General features: G+C 39.5%; 1 long non-coding RNA gene across 1 annotated transcript in view; it reads left to right on the top strand.

Annotated features, from left to right (window-relative positions):
* Window positions 1-3258: 3258 nt before the first annotated feature.
* The window catches only part of LOC118828713, a 45447-nt gene continuing 35112 nt past the window's right edge, over window positions 3259-13593 (top strand). Inside the window, exon 1 of the long non-coding RNA XR_005008960.1 lies at window positions 3259-3444. This is a non-coding gene — a long non-coding RNA (uncharacterized LOC118828713). The remainder of the gene's footprint in view (window positions 3445-13593) is intronic.

Raw genomic sequence — 13593 nt, 5'->3', positions numbered from 1 at the left:
TTAAAAAAAATTCAATTCCGCAAAGATTTATTTATTATTTTTTTTCAGATTTATTAATCACCTACCATGTGTTATGCTAGGTGCTGGGGGAGAATATGGAGATGACATGGTCCCTACCCTCAAGAAATTCTCATCACATTAGGGTTCTCCCACATGCACATGGAAGAGAATACCACTGGGAGAGAGTTTTGCATCTGGCATCCTAGGACCAGAGTTCAAGTTTCAGCTCTGCTTACTTTTGTAATCTTACACAAGTCACTCTCTAGCCTAGATTTCCTCATCTATAAAGGGAGGTTGAACTTGATAACCTCTGAGGTCCCTTCTAGCTCTACATTTGTGAAAGTATGAGATAAATTACTACAAAATGCATATAAAATAAATACAAGGTAAAATCTTGAGAGTAGAATGAGAAGAGAGAGACACTAAGAAATGGAGGAATCAGAAAAGGTCTTTTATGGGTGACATTTGAATTGAATGTTGAAGGGAGCTGGTGTGAGTGAAGAGGAAGAGAATTTCAATATTCAGCCTGTACTTTTATATCCTTAGTGCCTAGCTCAATGCCTTGAACATAGTAGGCACTTAAGTGTTTATTGAATTGAAGAGTAACAGATCCTATTCAAAGCATATGAAGGAAATTAGTGCCACCCGAAGCCTTCCAGCTATGAAAGCCTTTTTTTGTCTAGGATTTCTTTGGACAGCTATAAGATGAGAAAGTTAGATGTGGTGCAGAGAAAAATTTTTTTTTGGCCCATAAATAGCAGTAAGATTTGTATCTGATTCGTACAAAAGAAAGTATTCCCATCTCAAGCTGCATACTTGGTGAGCATTGTTATTGGAAGATTTTTTGAGCTGATGTGTATAGATAACATGTACATTGACTTAGTGTGCAAAGACCATCTTTGATAAAGGCTAAAAAAAGCCATGAGCAACATTCTAAAAGTGACTGACCACTTTACCCAATATTCATAGATCTACCCTATCCCAAACCATCTGGCCTCCAAGATGGTAAAAATACTTTGGGTGAAGTATTTTTCTGAATATAGCTTCTTTACCAAAATACACTGTAATTAGGATTGACATTTCAGTCAACAAGTCAATGAGCATTTATAATGTACCAGGCACTGTTAAGTGCTGGGGATATGAAGAAAAGCAAGAACACGGTCCCCGCTGCCAAAAAGAGCTGACCTCCTAATGGGGAAGACAACATGGAAACAACTTTGTACATACAAGATATATAAAAGGTTGGTTGGGGGTAATTTCAAAGGGAAGGCACTAGAATGAAGATGAAATAGGAAAAGTCTTTTGAGAAGGTTGAATATGAGCTAAGACCAGGGACACCAAGAGGTAGAAATGAGGAGGGAGAGTATTCTAGGAATGGAAGACAGTCTAATGACAAGGGAGTTGGGAGTCAGAATATCATGTACTAGGACATGTTGGGTAAAATGTCTACAGGATATCTAGTTTGAGATGTCCAAAAGGTCTGGAGATATGAGACTAGAGGTCAGGAGAGAGTTTAGGTTGGATAATGAGATTTGAGAATCATCTATGTAGAGATGATAATTGAATCCATAGAAGATAATGAGATCACTAAGTGAAATAGTATAGAAGGAAAAGAGAAGAGAGACTAGGACAGAGCCCTGTGGGATATCCACAATTAGTGGGAGTGACCTGGATGAAGATTCAACAACAAAGAAGCCTGAGAAGGAGCAGCCTGACAGATAGGAAAGAGCAATGTCATAAAAACCTAGAGAGGAGATTGTCAAGGAAAAGAAGGTGATTGACAACGTCAAAGGCTGCAGAGAGGTCAAGAAGGATGAAGCTGAAAAGATTTGCCAATCGAGAGATTATTAGTGACTTTAGAGAGAGCAGTTTCAGTTGAATGATGAGGTTGGAAACCAGACTGCAGAGACTTTAAACAAGAGTAAGGGTAGAAGAAGCAGAGGTGTTTACTATATACAGTATCTTCAAAGAGTTTAGCCACAAAAGGGGGACTAGATATAGAATAATAACTGGTGGTGATGGATGCATCAAATGAGAGTTGTTGTTTTTTTTTTAAGAATGAGAGAGGCATGGGCATGTTTGTAGGCAGAAGGGAAGCAGCCAGTATACAGACAGATTGAAGACTGGTGAGAGAGTTGGAGTCATGGTGGTGAGGTGCAATTTGCTGGAGAAGGGTTGGAATGGGATCACTTGTGCACGTAGAGGCATTTGCCTCGGCAAGGAGGGAGGCCATGTCTTTGTATATGCCAAGGCTGAAAGAGTATGTGGTGGGGAAATCATTTGAATGATATAAAATGAGGAGGGGAGAAGAGGGAGCTCTTGGGGAATGGTCTCAATATTTTTACAGTGAAGTATGAGATAAGGTTTTCAGCTAAGAGTTCGAGAAAGGGGAGCTATGGAAAGTTGGCAGAGTGATGAAAAGGTATGGAAAGGCCTGTGGTGAATAAGCTAGTAAATCAATTAGAGAAGTGAAAAGGATTGCCTTGCTGAATTTTCAGGACAAGTTACTTGACATGGCAGATATGCCTTGCTACTCTTCCAAAAAGATTCCCAGTCAGGACACTAAAATGACATCTTAACTGACATTATAACTATTCTGGAACACTCAGGCTAGAGAGCAGTTTTGGTGTAGCCAGCTGTGGACATTTCTGGCCCATGCTCATGATAGAAGATGGGAACTGGGTCTATGATTTCAATGATACAGCAAGCTCCCACATGAAGAAATTCCTTCTCCCAATGCAACTCGGTGTCTTGTCTGCAATTTATATTGTAGAGAGGTGCCTGGAGCAGTGAGGGCATTAAACGAATCACCCAGAAACACAGCTGGCGCTCTCTTCACTATGCCCTGTTGCTTCTCCTATGTTTACGGTTCCCAAGGGAATGATGCCAAAGGATTACATTATGTTTGTTGATATTTGGGAATCTCAACTGCACATTGACCTATACTTTGGAATGTTGGAAGATTGGAACTCTAGAGACCTATGACTAAGATGTCACAATACTGAATGAATGAGGACCTTTCATCTCGTTAGGGCTTTAGCAAAGAAAAACACTAACGGAGAATAAACAATTCTACATTGCTTAAGTCCACTATCAGGAATTCCAGTTGAGAGTCAGGGCCCTGCTATGCAAACTCAGTATTCCTGGGAAGCACAAGATACTGACCAATGAATGGAAAGTCACACCATATCACTTCATCGAAATACCAGAATGTCTACCAATCTACAGCAGTGGAAAACAGAGAGGCCCCTACATGGAAAGTACATCACAATCACTTGCCAACCACGTCAAGTGAGTAGCTTGCCAAGTGACCAGGAATGTAAGGATACAGAAAAGTTAAAAGAACTGAACCCCTAAGAGGACCCCAACAACAGATTGCAGTTGGACCACTATCTTCTGAGAAGAACCAACATGGAGATGGCCTAAGCCAAGATTCCGATGAAGGTGAGATTGAATGTGGATTTACCACTAGAGATTATGGAATGCCATTAGAGATACCTTAAGACCTGCAGGAAACCCCTTCTCTGGTAAAGAAAAGAAGTTAAATCCAGAGGTAGCCATCTTTTTGGAAATCTCTGGGAGACAGTAGCTGCAGGTGGAACTTACCTATCTAGGGGCAGCAGATAGCCCTTATATCCCTCAGATGTTTGTGGAACCAGAATTTAGGTCATTGGCCAATGTGCCCAATAGCAGCTTCAACCCAATAGCAGCCAGGTGGCAGAGTTTTAAAATGCTAGACCTGGGGTCAGGAAGACCTGAGTTTGAAATCTGCCTTGAACGTTGGCTGCATGATCCTCAGAAAGTCACTTAATCTCTGCTTGCCCCTGGGGTTTCTTTAACTGTAAAATGAGGTAAATAATAATACCTACCTCCCAGGGTTGTTGTGAGGATAAAATGAAATAATATTCATAAAAGCACTTTGTAAACCTTACAGTATTGCATAAATGTTAGCTTTAATTGTTGCTAACACACCATGGAGGTGTACTCAGAAGTGGCTACAAGTTATAGCAAAAGCTCTGTATCGTTCCTATTCTGCTAGAGACTGAGCAGGTACCCTGAAGGAAAATGAAAAGGGACATCACCTAAATAGCATCTACTGGCATAGGGTAGAATACTGTACACAAAGGAGGAAGGCAGTTGAATGTTGTAGTACATATGACATGTTCTGTATGTAATTTATTATATAATATTACTGTATGCTATGTATCAACTGGGAATTATTTTGCATGAACTTTACATATGATATTTGGCATAATTTGCAGGTTCCAAAAGCCTGCGCTTTAAGAAAAATTGGGTTGATAGAAATATTGAGTCATTTGCCTCTTCTCCCTCCCTTTACCATAAAGTGACTGGGGGAAGCAACCTCTTTGGAGTGTTGCATGGATCTGGCAAATAGGGAAGGCTGAAAAGGACAAAGGGGAGAGAAGTTGGAGAAGAGGCAAAGAGGAGAAAGGTGGGAGGCTCAGAAGGGTTTTTTGGTGAAAGGGTGCCGAGGGCTTTTTGGCCATCACACAGAGGAAGTGGCAACTTTCACAGACTGGAAGAATTGAGGAATTTGTCAACTTTGTCTCAGAAACTGAGGGAATGTATCCTAGGAGGTCATGAAGAACTGAAAATTGGAATGGGAGAGGGGGAGAGATGCCATCTCATCCCTTCCCCTATTCCTGCTTTTAAGCAGGCTAAGAAAATATATTTGGGAAAGGACTTTTCTCCCCACTGGGGATAGGGACTAGACCTGAGATTTAATTGGTATAGAAATTCCCAAGTGAGAAAACTCCCTCTATTCAGGTATGTTGGCACCTTCTTTGTAAGTTACAGTCTTAGAGAGTTACTTAGAGCACTGAAGGTTAAGTGAGTTCACTTGCCTAGCCACATAGTTAGTGTATACCATAAGTCGGATTTGAACCACAGGTTCTGGGTTTAAGCCCAGCTCTACACCTATGATGCCACAATACTCTTTTCTCACCATACACAGGTTTCTAAGTGATTTTGACCAATCACATGCCTCTTTGGGATTAACAGTTACTCATTACGGGACTTCTCATGGATTTTCCTCATTTTAACAAAATTACCTAGGGTAACACAAGCTGTTTGCTTGTAAGTGGGGAGATAGTATCAGGATATTATGGGGTATTAGACATATATTTTTCCAGTTTTTTTAAGAGGGAGTCATGAACTGTGAGTGAGAGGATCTCTCAAAGCATCTCAAAGATCCGTTGGGCTATGACTGAGTCTCTGATACAAGCAGTACACATGTAATGTGTGATATCAAACATAACACTTAACTTTAAGTCATCTATGTCCTAATAATTAGTAAAAGCTGGTGTTCATTGATAGGCAAATATGTCAGCTTTTGTTACTATGCTATAAATTCCCAAGGATAAGATAAACTTGCATGTAGGGCTTAAGACAATGTGACAGCACTGGAGGCCTGGACAGTGGAGCACTTCCAAAGACAGGGGGGCAGGGAAAGGTTGTAGAAAGATAAGAGGATGTCAGAGCTGAACTTCATTCATTTCAAAATGTTACTTTGGGATGGCACTAGACCCAGAAAGGGTGAGAAAAGTCTCTTCTTTCTGCTGTACCTCTAGTAAGTCCTGCTTCTTTTGGGACTCAAAACTTGGTACTTAGTATTAATAGTAATATCAATCAACTACATCATAGATTAGAAAATCATTTCAGCTGGGTTAGATACTATGTAAAGCATTGTGTTGAAGGCAAAATGCATTCTGAGTTTCAACAACTGACAAATACACACTTTGGTGGGGCAATATATTATTTTACTGGTAATCCTATTTTAAGCCTTCTGTTACAAACATCTCCACCTTGAGAGTATAAAAGGGGTTCTCTTGGCACCCTTGAAATCATATTACAGCTGTAAAAAGTCTATTTCTTCAGAACTGGGCTTATGAATAGGTGTAGTATGATTTCAGGGGTGCCAGGGGAATGCTTGTTACTCTTGCAACTATTTTTAATTTGATTATGTAGCTTCTAACTCAAACCATATGAAGCTTCACTTTTGAAATGCAATTTCTTTTACCAATTAGTTTATTTCAGCTTTATAGGTATTATGGCCAACGTGTGAAAAGCTACTCATTTGATATTATATATATACCTATCTTTTAGTAATCAGGAAATCAGTCATCAAGTATTTATTAAGCACTTTGTGCCAGACACTGTGTTAAGTTCTGGGGATTCAAATGAATCCTGACCAACCATAAACTAGTCCCACAACGCTTATGGTTTCATGATATAAAATCTTAACTTGGTCATTTTTGTTTTTTAAAATTGTAAACAGATCTCCAAAAAAGAAACAGGGCTTACATAGGAAAAAAAAGAGCTAATTGGCAGGAGTCAGGAAGATCTGAGTTCAAATCTTGCCTTGGACACTTACTTACTAGCTGTGTGGTCCAGGGCAAGTCCCTTAATCTCTGGGAGCCTCAGCTCTTCACCTGTAAAATGGTGATAATAGCAGCACCTACCTTATAGGGTTGTTGTAAGGATCAAATTAGAAAATACTTATAAAGTGCATTGTAAACCTTAAATTGCTATGTAAATGCTAACTATTATTACTATTGTAATTAGAGGAAAAGAGTGAACACTATTGCTTCTACCTCTTGTTCCTCGTTCCCTCTCTTATCTCCCAGTCCCTTATTCCTGTTTAGTCTTGATCATATACTCAACCACTCAACAAATCACTGTCCACCCTTTTAAAATCTGTTCCTTTGCCCTTTGGCTATTTCCCACCCTTGGTCACTCCTACTTTGTCTGCCCTTGTTCCTGTTGGAGGAAGCTCCTGCTCTCTCATTGCTGCTGGAGGAAGTCATGAAACTATGCTGACCACAAATTCATGCTATCAAATATCAAGAGGTCTATAATTTCAGCTCTAGTTGACTCATCACATTCTCAATGGTAGCTTTTCCAAACCTCTTCTTGCCTTAAGTTCTCAACTCTCCCTCTACTCCTTCCATTGCTTCCACAGATAACCTCACCTGCCTCCTACTTGACTGAGATTATAGCCATCATCTCTTCTCCACACCCAAGTAGCCCCTTTCTGACTTTTTTTTTCTTTTTTCCTTTAGTCTTAGAGGATGTTTTCCTCCTTGCCAAATCTAACTATTCTCCTTCCTTGTTCCTCAGGACTTTGCCTCATCAGTCATTTCCTCTTTCTTATAGGATTAGAGGATCAAATAAGGGTCTAAGACATCGTCTGGTGGCAAATCCCCTCATTTTAGATTTGAAGATACTAAGACCTACAAAGTTGAGAAGTGAATCTGAAGCCCTGTTATGCCATTCTGATTTTTTTTTCATCTCCAATTTCTCCCTCTCCTCTGGCTCCTTTCTCTCTACCTAAAAGCATGCTCAGGTCTTCTGATCCTTTGAATCTTTCTTTTGATCTTGCTAGTCCCACAAACTATCAACCTTCATCACTCTTCCTCTTTCAACGTTCTGGAAATAGGTATCTATCCTATTTGCTTGTATTTTTTTTAACATGTTCTCATTTCTTCATTAAAGGGCCCTAAAAGTATCTTCTACTGAAATTGCTCACTAATAACCTCCAAATTGTCAAATCACCAACCTTCTCACTCCTTATCCTTTGACCTTTAGCGTTTAACATTTGATGTTACTAACATTTGATTGATAATTTGATGTTCCTCCTTTTCAATATTATCTCTGTTGTGGCTCTATCCAAACTGGTTCTCCTATCTGTTCTCAGTTCCCTTCACAGGTTCATTTTTCTCTTCCTGAAATCTAATTGTAGATTTCCCCTAAGCCTAGTCTATCCATGACCCTTTTTCCCCATACTCTTTCCCTTGAGGACCTTATCCATTCTCATGACTTCATTTACCATCTCCAAGCAGAGGAGTCCCAAAGAATACATCTAGCAAAATTTCTCTGCCAAACTCAGTTTCTATATTTCCAGTTGTCTGCTAGACATTTCCACCTGAATATCCTAATGGTACCACAAAATCATATTCAAAAATAACTCACCATCATCCTCCCAAAGTTTACCCTTCCTCCAAATTTCCCTATTTCTGTTCATGGCATTACTATTCTCTCAATTATTTAGGCTTGAAATTTTGAAAGCATCTCTTTCTTCCAGTCAGTTGCCAAGTTCAGTCTATTTTATCTTGATAATTTCTCTCACATTTGTCTCCTTTCTACTCACACTGACACCACACTAGCTCATCAAGATCTTCTCTTCTAGACTATTGCATATGCAGTATCTCTCCTTTCCAATCCATTCTTCATAGCTGCCAAAATAATCTTCCTCATGCACAGGAATGACAACATCCCTCCCTTGCTCAAAAACCTTTAGCTTTTTATTGGATAAAATGCAAACTAAGCCTGTTGAGACCCTCAACCATTTGTGTTCAATCTACATTTCTGGCTTGTCTGACATCATTCCTCTTTACACATTATATGTTCCAGCCAAACCAGCCTTTCTCTGAGAGGACCACCCTCCTTCTGCATCTTCCCCTGTGGAAATCCTTCTCTTCCTTCTAGGTACAGCTCAAATGTTGCTTTCTTCACAAGGCTTTCCATGATTTTTCCAGCTGAAAGGGATCTTCTCATTTCCCAAAAGTTCTTACAAAAACATGTCCAGATCTTTCCTTTGCTTTTATTACATTTTGCCTTGTACCATACTTATTTCTTTACATACTATATCTATTTTCCCCAATAAATTATAATTTTCTTGACAGCAGGAACCATGCCATTTTCCTTTTTTTAAATTTTTAAACTTGAACATGGAAGCTTAAAAATTGAATGACAGAACTAGAGTTGGAAGGAACCTCAGAAATTGTCTAGTACAATCCATACCTGAGGAAGAATCTCCTCTACTAATCTGAACAAATGGTAAACTAGAAGACATTCAGGAAGGGGAAATCCACTACCTGACAAAGCAGTCCATTCTCCCTCCACCCTCCTTTTTTTTGGCTAAGCTCTAATAAGATCATTAATGGACTCCTTTTCTCTCACTTTCTCCTGGATTGCCAGGATGGTTTCCAAAAAGTTATTATGAATTATTTTAAAAACACATTCAGGTGCTTCACAAGATGAGGTTTCCTTTGAGAAAATTGCTATAGTATTTGGACTGTGTCTTAGGGAGAGATGAATGATGGGAAGGTGAACTTGTTAAAATAGGATTTACTGAAGAGTCAAGATTTGAGGCATAAGCATTTCTTTCTCCTCTTAACAAATTTATTTAAACTCACATTGCATCCAACTAAAAATGCAAATTACTAAGGTAATTCATCCCTGAAAAATGTTACCTGAAATAGGTTAATTTGCCAAAATTGGAAGGAGGTGGAAGCATTTTAGAAATAAAGGAATAAGGAACCAAATAAGCATTAAAAACTTTGGTAAAACTTGAGTACTTTTCTTGGTGGATTCACTGAAAAAACTCTTGGAAACATGGAGCCAAGATGGTGGCTGGAAAGCAGGGATTTGCTTAAGCTCTCCCCCAAATCCCTCTAAACACCTGTAAAAAATGGCTCTGAACAAATTCCAGAGCTGCAGAACCCATGAAATAGCAGAAAGAAACAGGTCTCCAGCCCAGGAGAGCCTGAATGGTTGCTGGGAAGGGTCTATCGCATGGTGTTGAGAGCAGAGGGCAGCCCAGAGTGCGCTGCGCCAGGACACACCAGACCCTGAGTCAGCCAGCCGGAACAGGCCTTGGGGCCATGAAACAGTGAGCTGTGGCAGTTGCCAGACTTCTCAACCCACAAATGCCAAAGAGCAGGTTAGGGGGAAACTGTGGGATTGAGTTCAGGGCCACCAGCTCTGGGGGTGGAGGAAGTGGTGTAGCAGTGGTGGTAGCAGCAGCAGGAAGCACCTGAGGATGCTTCCAGAGCACCAGTGTCAGCTGCTTCCCAAGTCCCTGGCTCACACAGTGGGAGGAGTCTAGCAGTGCATCAGAGCCAGAGTACAAGGAGCACTCTGTGGCCACAAAGGCAGATTCTCTTGCTGTGCCCTGCTTGGATCTGTATTGTGGTCCTGGTTGGCGGTTCTTGGGGGAGGAGAAGTGCTGCTGTGACAGAGCCTGGGTGACGGTGGAATAGAAGTAGCTTGAAATCAGCATTGCTTGGACCCTAAAGCTTGGGACAAAGTACTCTCTACTCTACAAGCAGTCATATCCTGACAAAAAGCTCAAGGGTCAAGTAGTTGCCTGGGAACATGAACAGGCAGCGAAAATGAACTCAGACTCAAACTCTAGATTCCTTTTTTGTTGACAAAGAAGAGGAAAACATACAGCCAGAAGAATTCAACAAAGTCAAAGAGCCTACATCAAAAGCCTCCAAGAAAAATATGAATTGGGCTCAGGCCATAGAAGAACTCAAAAAGGATTTGGAAAAGCAAATAAGAGACGTAGAGGAAAAATTGGGAAGATAAGGGTGATACAAGAAAACCATGAAAAATGAGTCAATGACTTGCTAAAGGAGACCCGAAAAAATACTGAAGAAAATAACACCTTAAAGAATAGACTAACCCAAATGGCAAGAGAGCTCCAAAAAGCCAATGAGAAGAAGAATGCCTTGAAAGGCAGAATTAGCCAAATGGAAAAGGAGGTCCAAAAGACCACTGAAGAAAATACTACCTTAAAAATTAGATTGGAGCAAGTGGAAGCTAGTGACTTTATGAGAAACCAAGATATTATAAAACAGAACCAAAGGAATGAAAAAATGGAAGACAATGTGAAATATCTCATTGGAAAAACCACTGACCTGGAGAATAGATCCAGGAGAGATAATTAAAAAATTATTGGACTACATGAAAGCCATAATAAAACAAGAACCTAGATATCATCTTTTAAGAAATTATCAAGGAAAACTGCCCCGATATTCTAGAACCAGAGGGTAAAATAGAAATTGAAAGAATCCACAGATTGCCTCTTGAAAAAGATCCCTAAAAGAAAACTCCTAGGAATATTGTCACCAAATTCCAGAGTTTCCAGGTCAAGGAGAAAATACTACAAGCAGTCAGAAAGAAACAATTTGAATATTGTGGAAACACAATCAGGATAACACAAAATCTAGCAGCTTCCACATTAAGGGATCAAAGGATATGGAATATGATATTCAGGAGGTCAAAGGAGCTAGGATTAAAACCCAGCAAAACTGATTATAATGCTCCAAGGCAAAATATGGACCTTCATTAAAATAGAGGACTTTCAAGCTTTCTCAATGAAAAGACCAGAGCTGAATAGCAAATTTGACTTTCAAATACAAGAATCAAGAGAAGCATGAAAAGGTAAACAAGAAAGAGAATTCATAAGGGGCTTATTAAAGTTGAACTGTTATGTTTACATTCCTACACGGAAAGATGATGTGTGTAATTCATGAGACGTTTCTCAGTATTAGAAGAATTGAAAGGAAGATAGACAGAGGGCACAGGGTGAGTTGAATATGAAGGGATGATATCTAAAAAAATGAAATAAATTTAAGGGGTGAGAGAGGAATATATTGAGAGAAGGAGAAAGGGAGAGATAGAATGGGGTAAATTATCTCACATAAAAGTGGCAAGAAAAAGCAGTTCTGTTGGAAGGGAAGAGGGGGCAGGTGAGGGGGAATGAGTGAATCTTACTCTCATCGGATTCAACTTGAGGAGGGAATAACATACATATTCAATTAGGTATCTTACTCCACAGGAAAGTAAAGGTATAAAAAAAGGGGGGGATGATAGAAGAGAGGGCAGATAGGGGGAGGAGGTAATCAAAAGTAAACACCATTGAAAAGGGACAGGGTCAAGGGAGAAAACTGAATAAAGGGGGACAGAATAGGATGGAAAGAAATATAGTTAGCCTTTCACAACACGAGCATCGTGGAAGTGTTTTACATAATGATAAATGTGTGATCTATGTTGAATTGCTTGCCTTCCTAGGGAAGGGAAGAGGGGAGAGAATTTGGAACTTAAAGTTTTAAAAGCAGATGCTTTAAAAAAACCTTGTGGGTTTTTTTTTTTTTGCATACAGCTGGGAAACAAGATATATAGGGAATGGGGCATAGAAATCTATTCTGCCCTGCAAGAAAGTAAGGGGAAAAGGGATGGGGGAGGAGTGGGGTGAAAGAAGGGAGGGCTGACTGGGGAACAAGGTGTTTCAACAATTCGGCTAGCAGCTGCTGTAGGGGTGAAAAATACAAGCCCAACAACAAGAATGCTGCAAGCCCAGGTTCTTTTGATCTGCTTTACTAAGGAAAGCAATGTTAAGGGCTTAACAATCTTACTTTAATCCAACATACAAATATCATTCAGTCAGCTTGGGGAAAAGCCAGCACCCTGAACTTCAGAGCAAATACAAACAAATTCCAAACATACATTTATGAACAGACCAAATACAATTCATAGTTACCAAGGAACCATCAACATCTGAGTTCATCTGGAGCTCGACAAGGCTGGCTCAGTCATGCACCACCACTCCTGCTGTGGCTCAGAGAAAGCCAACCTCTGCGTTTATATATCTTGTTCAGACTCACCCACGTGACCTAAAATTGTCACAAAAATGCAACTTAAACGCACGTGGTCTAAAAGCCTCTGATGTCACAAACATGTCACTCAAACCCATGTAAACTAGGCTTTCCCTTGAGGCAAGGAGGTCATCAAGGACTCCTAATTTAATCAAGGAAACAAAGGCCAAACTCTTCAAGGGCACTTGGTTGAATAAGTGCTAAGAGCCCATCTTGATCGCTAATACATGAGGCAATCAGAATATATGCCATCTTGGAAATAGGGGGGGAGGGTAGAATTGGGGAGAAAATTTGTAACTCAAAATCTTGTGAAAATGAATGTTGAAAACTAAAATATTAAATAAAATCACTAATACATAAAAAAGAAACAACTCTTAGAAAAACATAGAGGAGAAGCTCTAATAATTATAATAGGTAGCATTTATGTAATGCTTTAAGGTTTGCAAAAGGAAGGTACTTTACTACTTGTAAGAGTAGGATTAATAAACCGCTATTAAGCTTTCAGGTTTGTGGCCCTTGCTCGCAAGAAATATTTTTCCTTAAAGTAAGACATGAGAGACCACATGTGGAGAAATACATGCAAAAAGAAAATGAGACACATGTAGCTTTCTTCTATACACCTAGTATGCATATTTTATAATCCATCTTCCTCATTAGTGAATTCTTGAAGAAAACTTCTCTTCATAAATAGCTTTAAGGCTCAAAACATGATAAATATTATTAAGTAGCCCCAGGGTGCTGGATTATGACATAAACTACAGTGATTTACCAGTATCCATAGAGAGCAAATGCCCTTTGAATGGAGCTAAGCCTTTGTGTTGATAAAGGGTTTTATCACTGGGACTACCAAATTAAATACTAAAATACCTCCTGTAAAGAAAATTTGAGGATATAATGAAATTAACCTAGATGTATTATAAAACTAAATGTAGCAGCCCCTCCTCCACTCCAGGCTTTGGTTTTTTTTTCCCCCACTAGAACTTGTTTTGGTTCTGTAACCTGCACTCAATTATCCAGAGCAATATTTTTCTAACAGAGCATGTGGAAAGATGAGATATTTATTCTCAAAACATGAGCATCATAGACCTAGTAGATCAAGTCTGATAGTATTTATATAAGCGCTAAC

The sequence above is a fragment of the Trichosurus vulpecula genome, chromosome 8, assembly GCF_011100635.1.
Source record: "Trichosurus vulpecula isolate mTriVul1 chromosome 8, mTriVul1.pri, whole genome shotgun sequence".
NCBI lineage: Eukaryota > Metazoa > Chordata > Mammalia > Diprotodontia > Phalangeridae > Trichosurus > Trichosurus vulpecula.
This window is presented reverse-complemented; position numbering and strand designations above follow the sequence as displayed.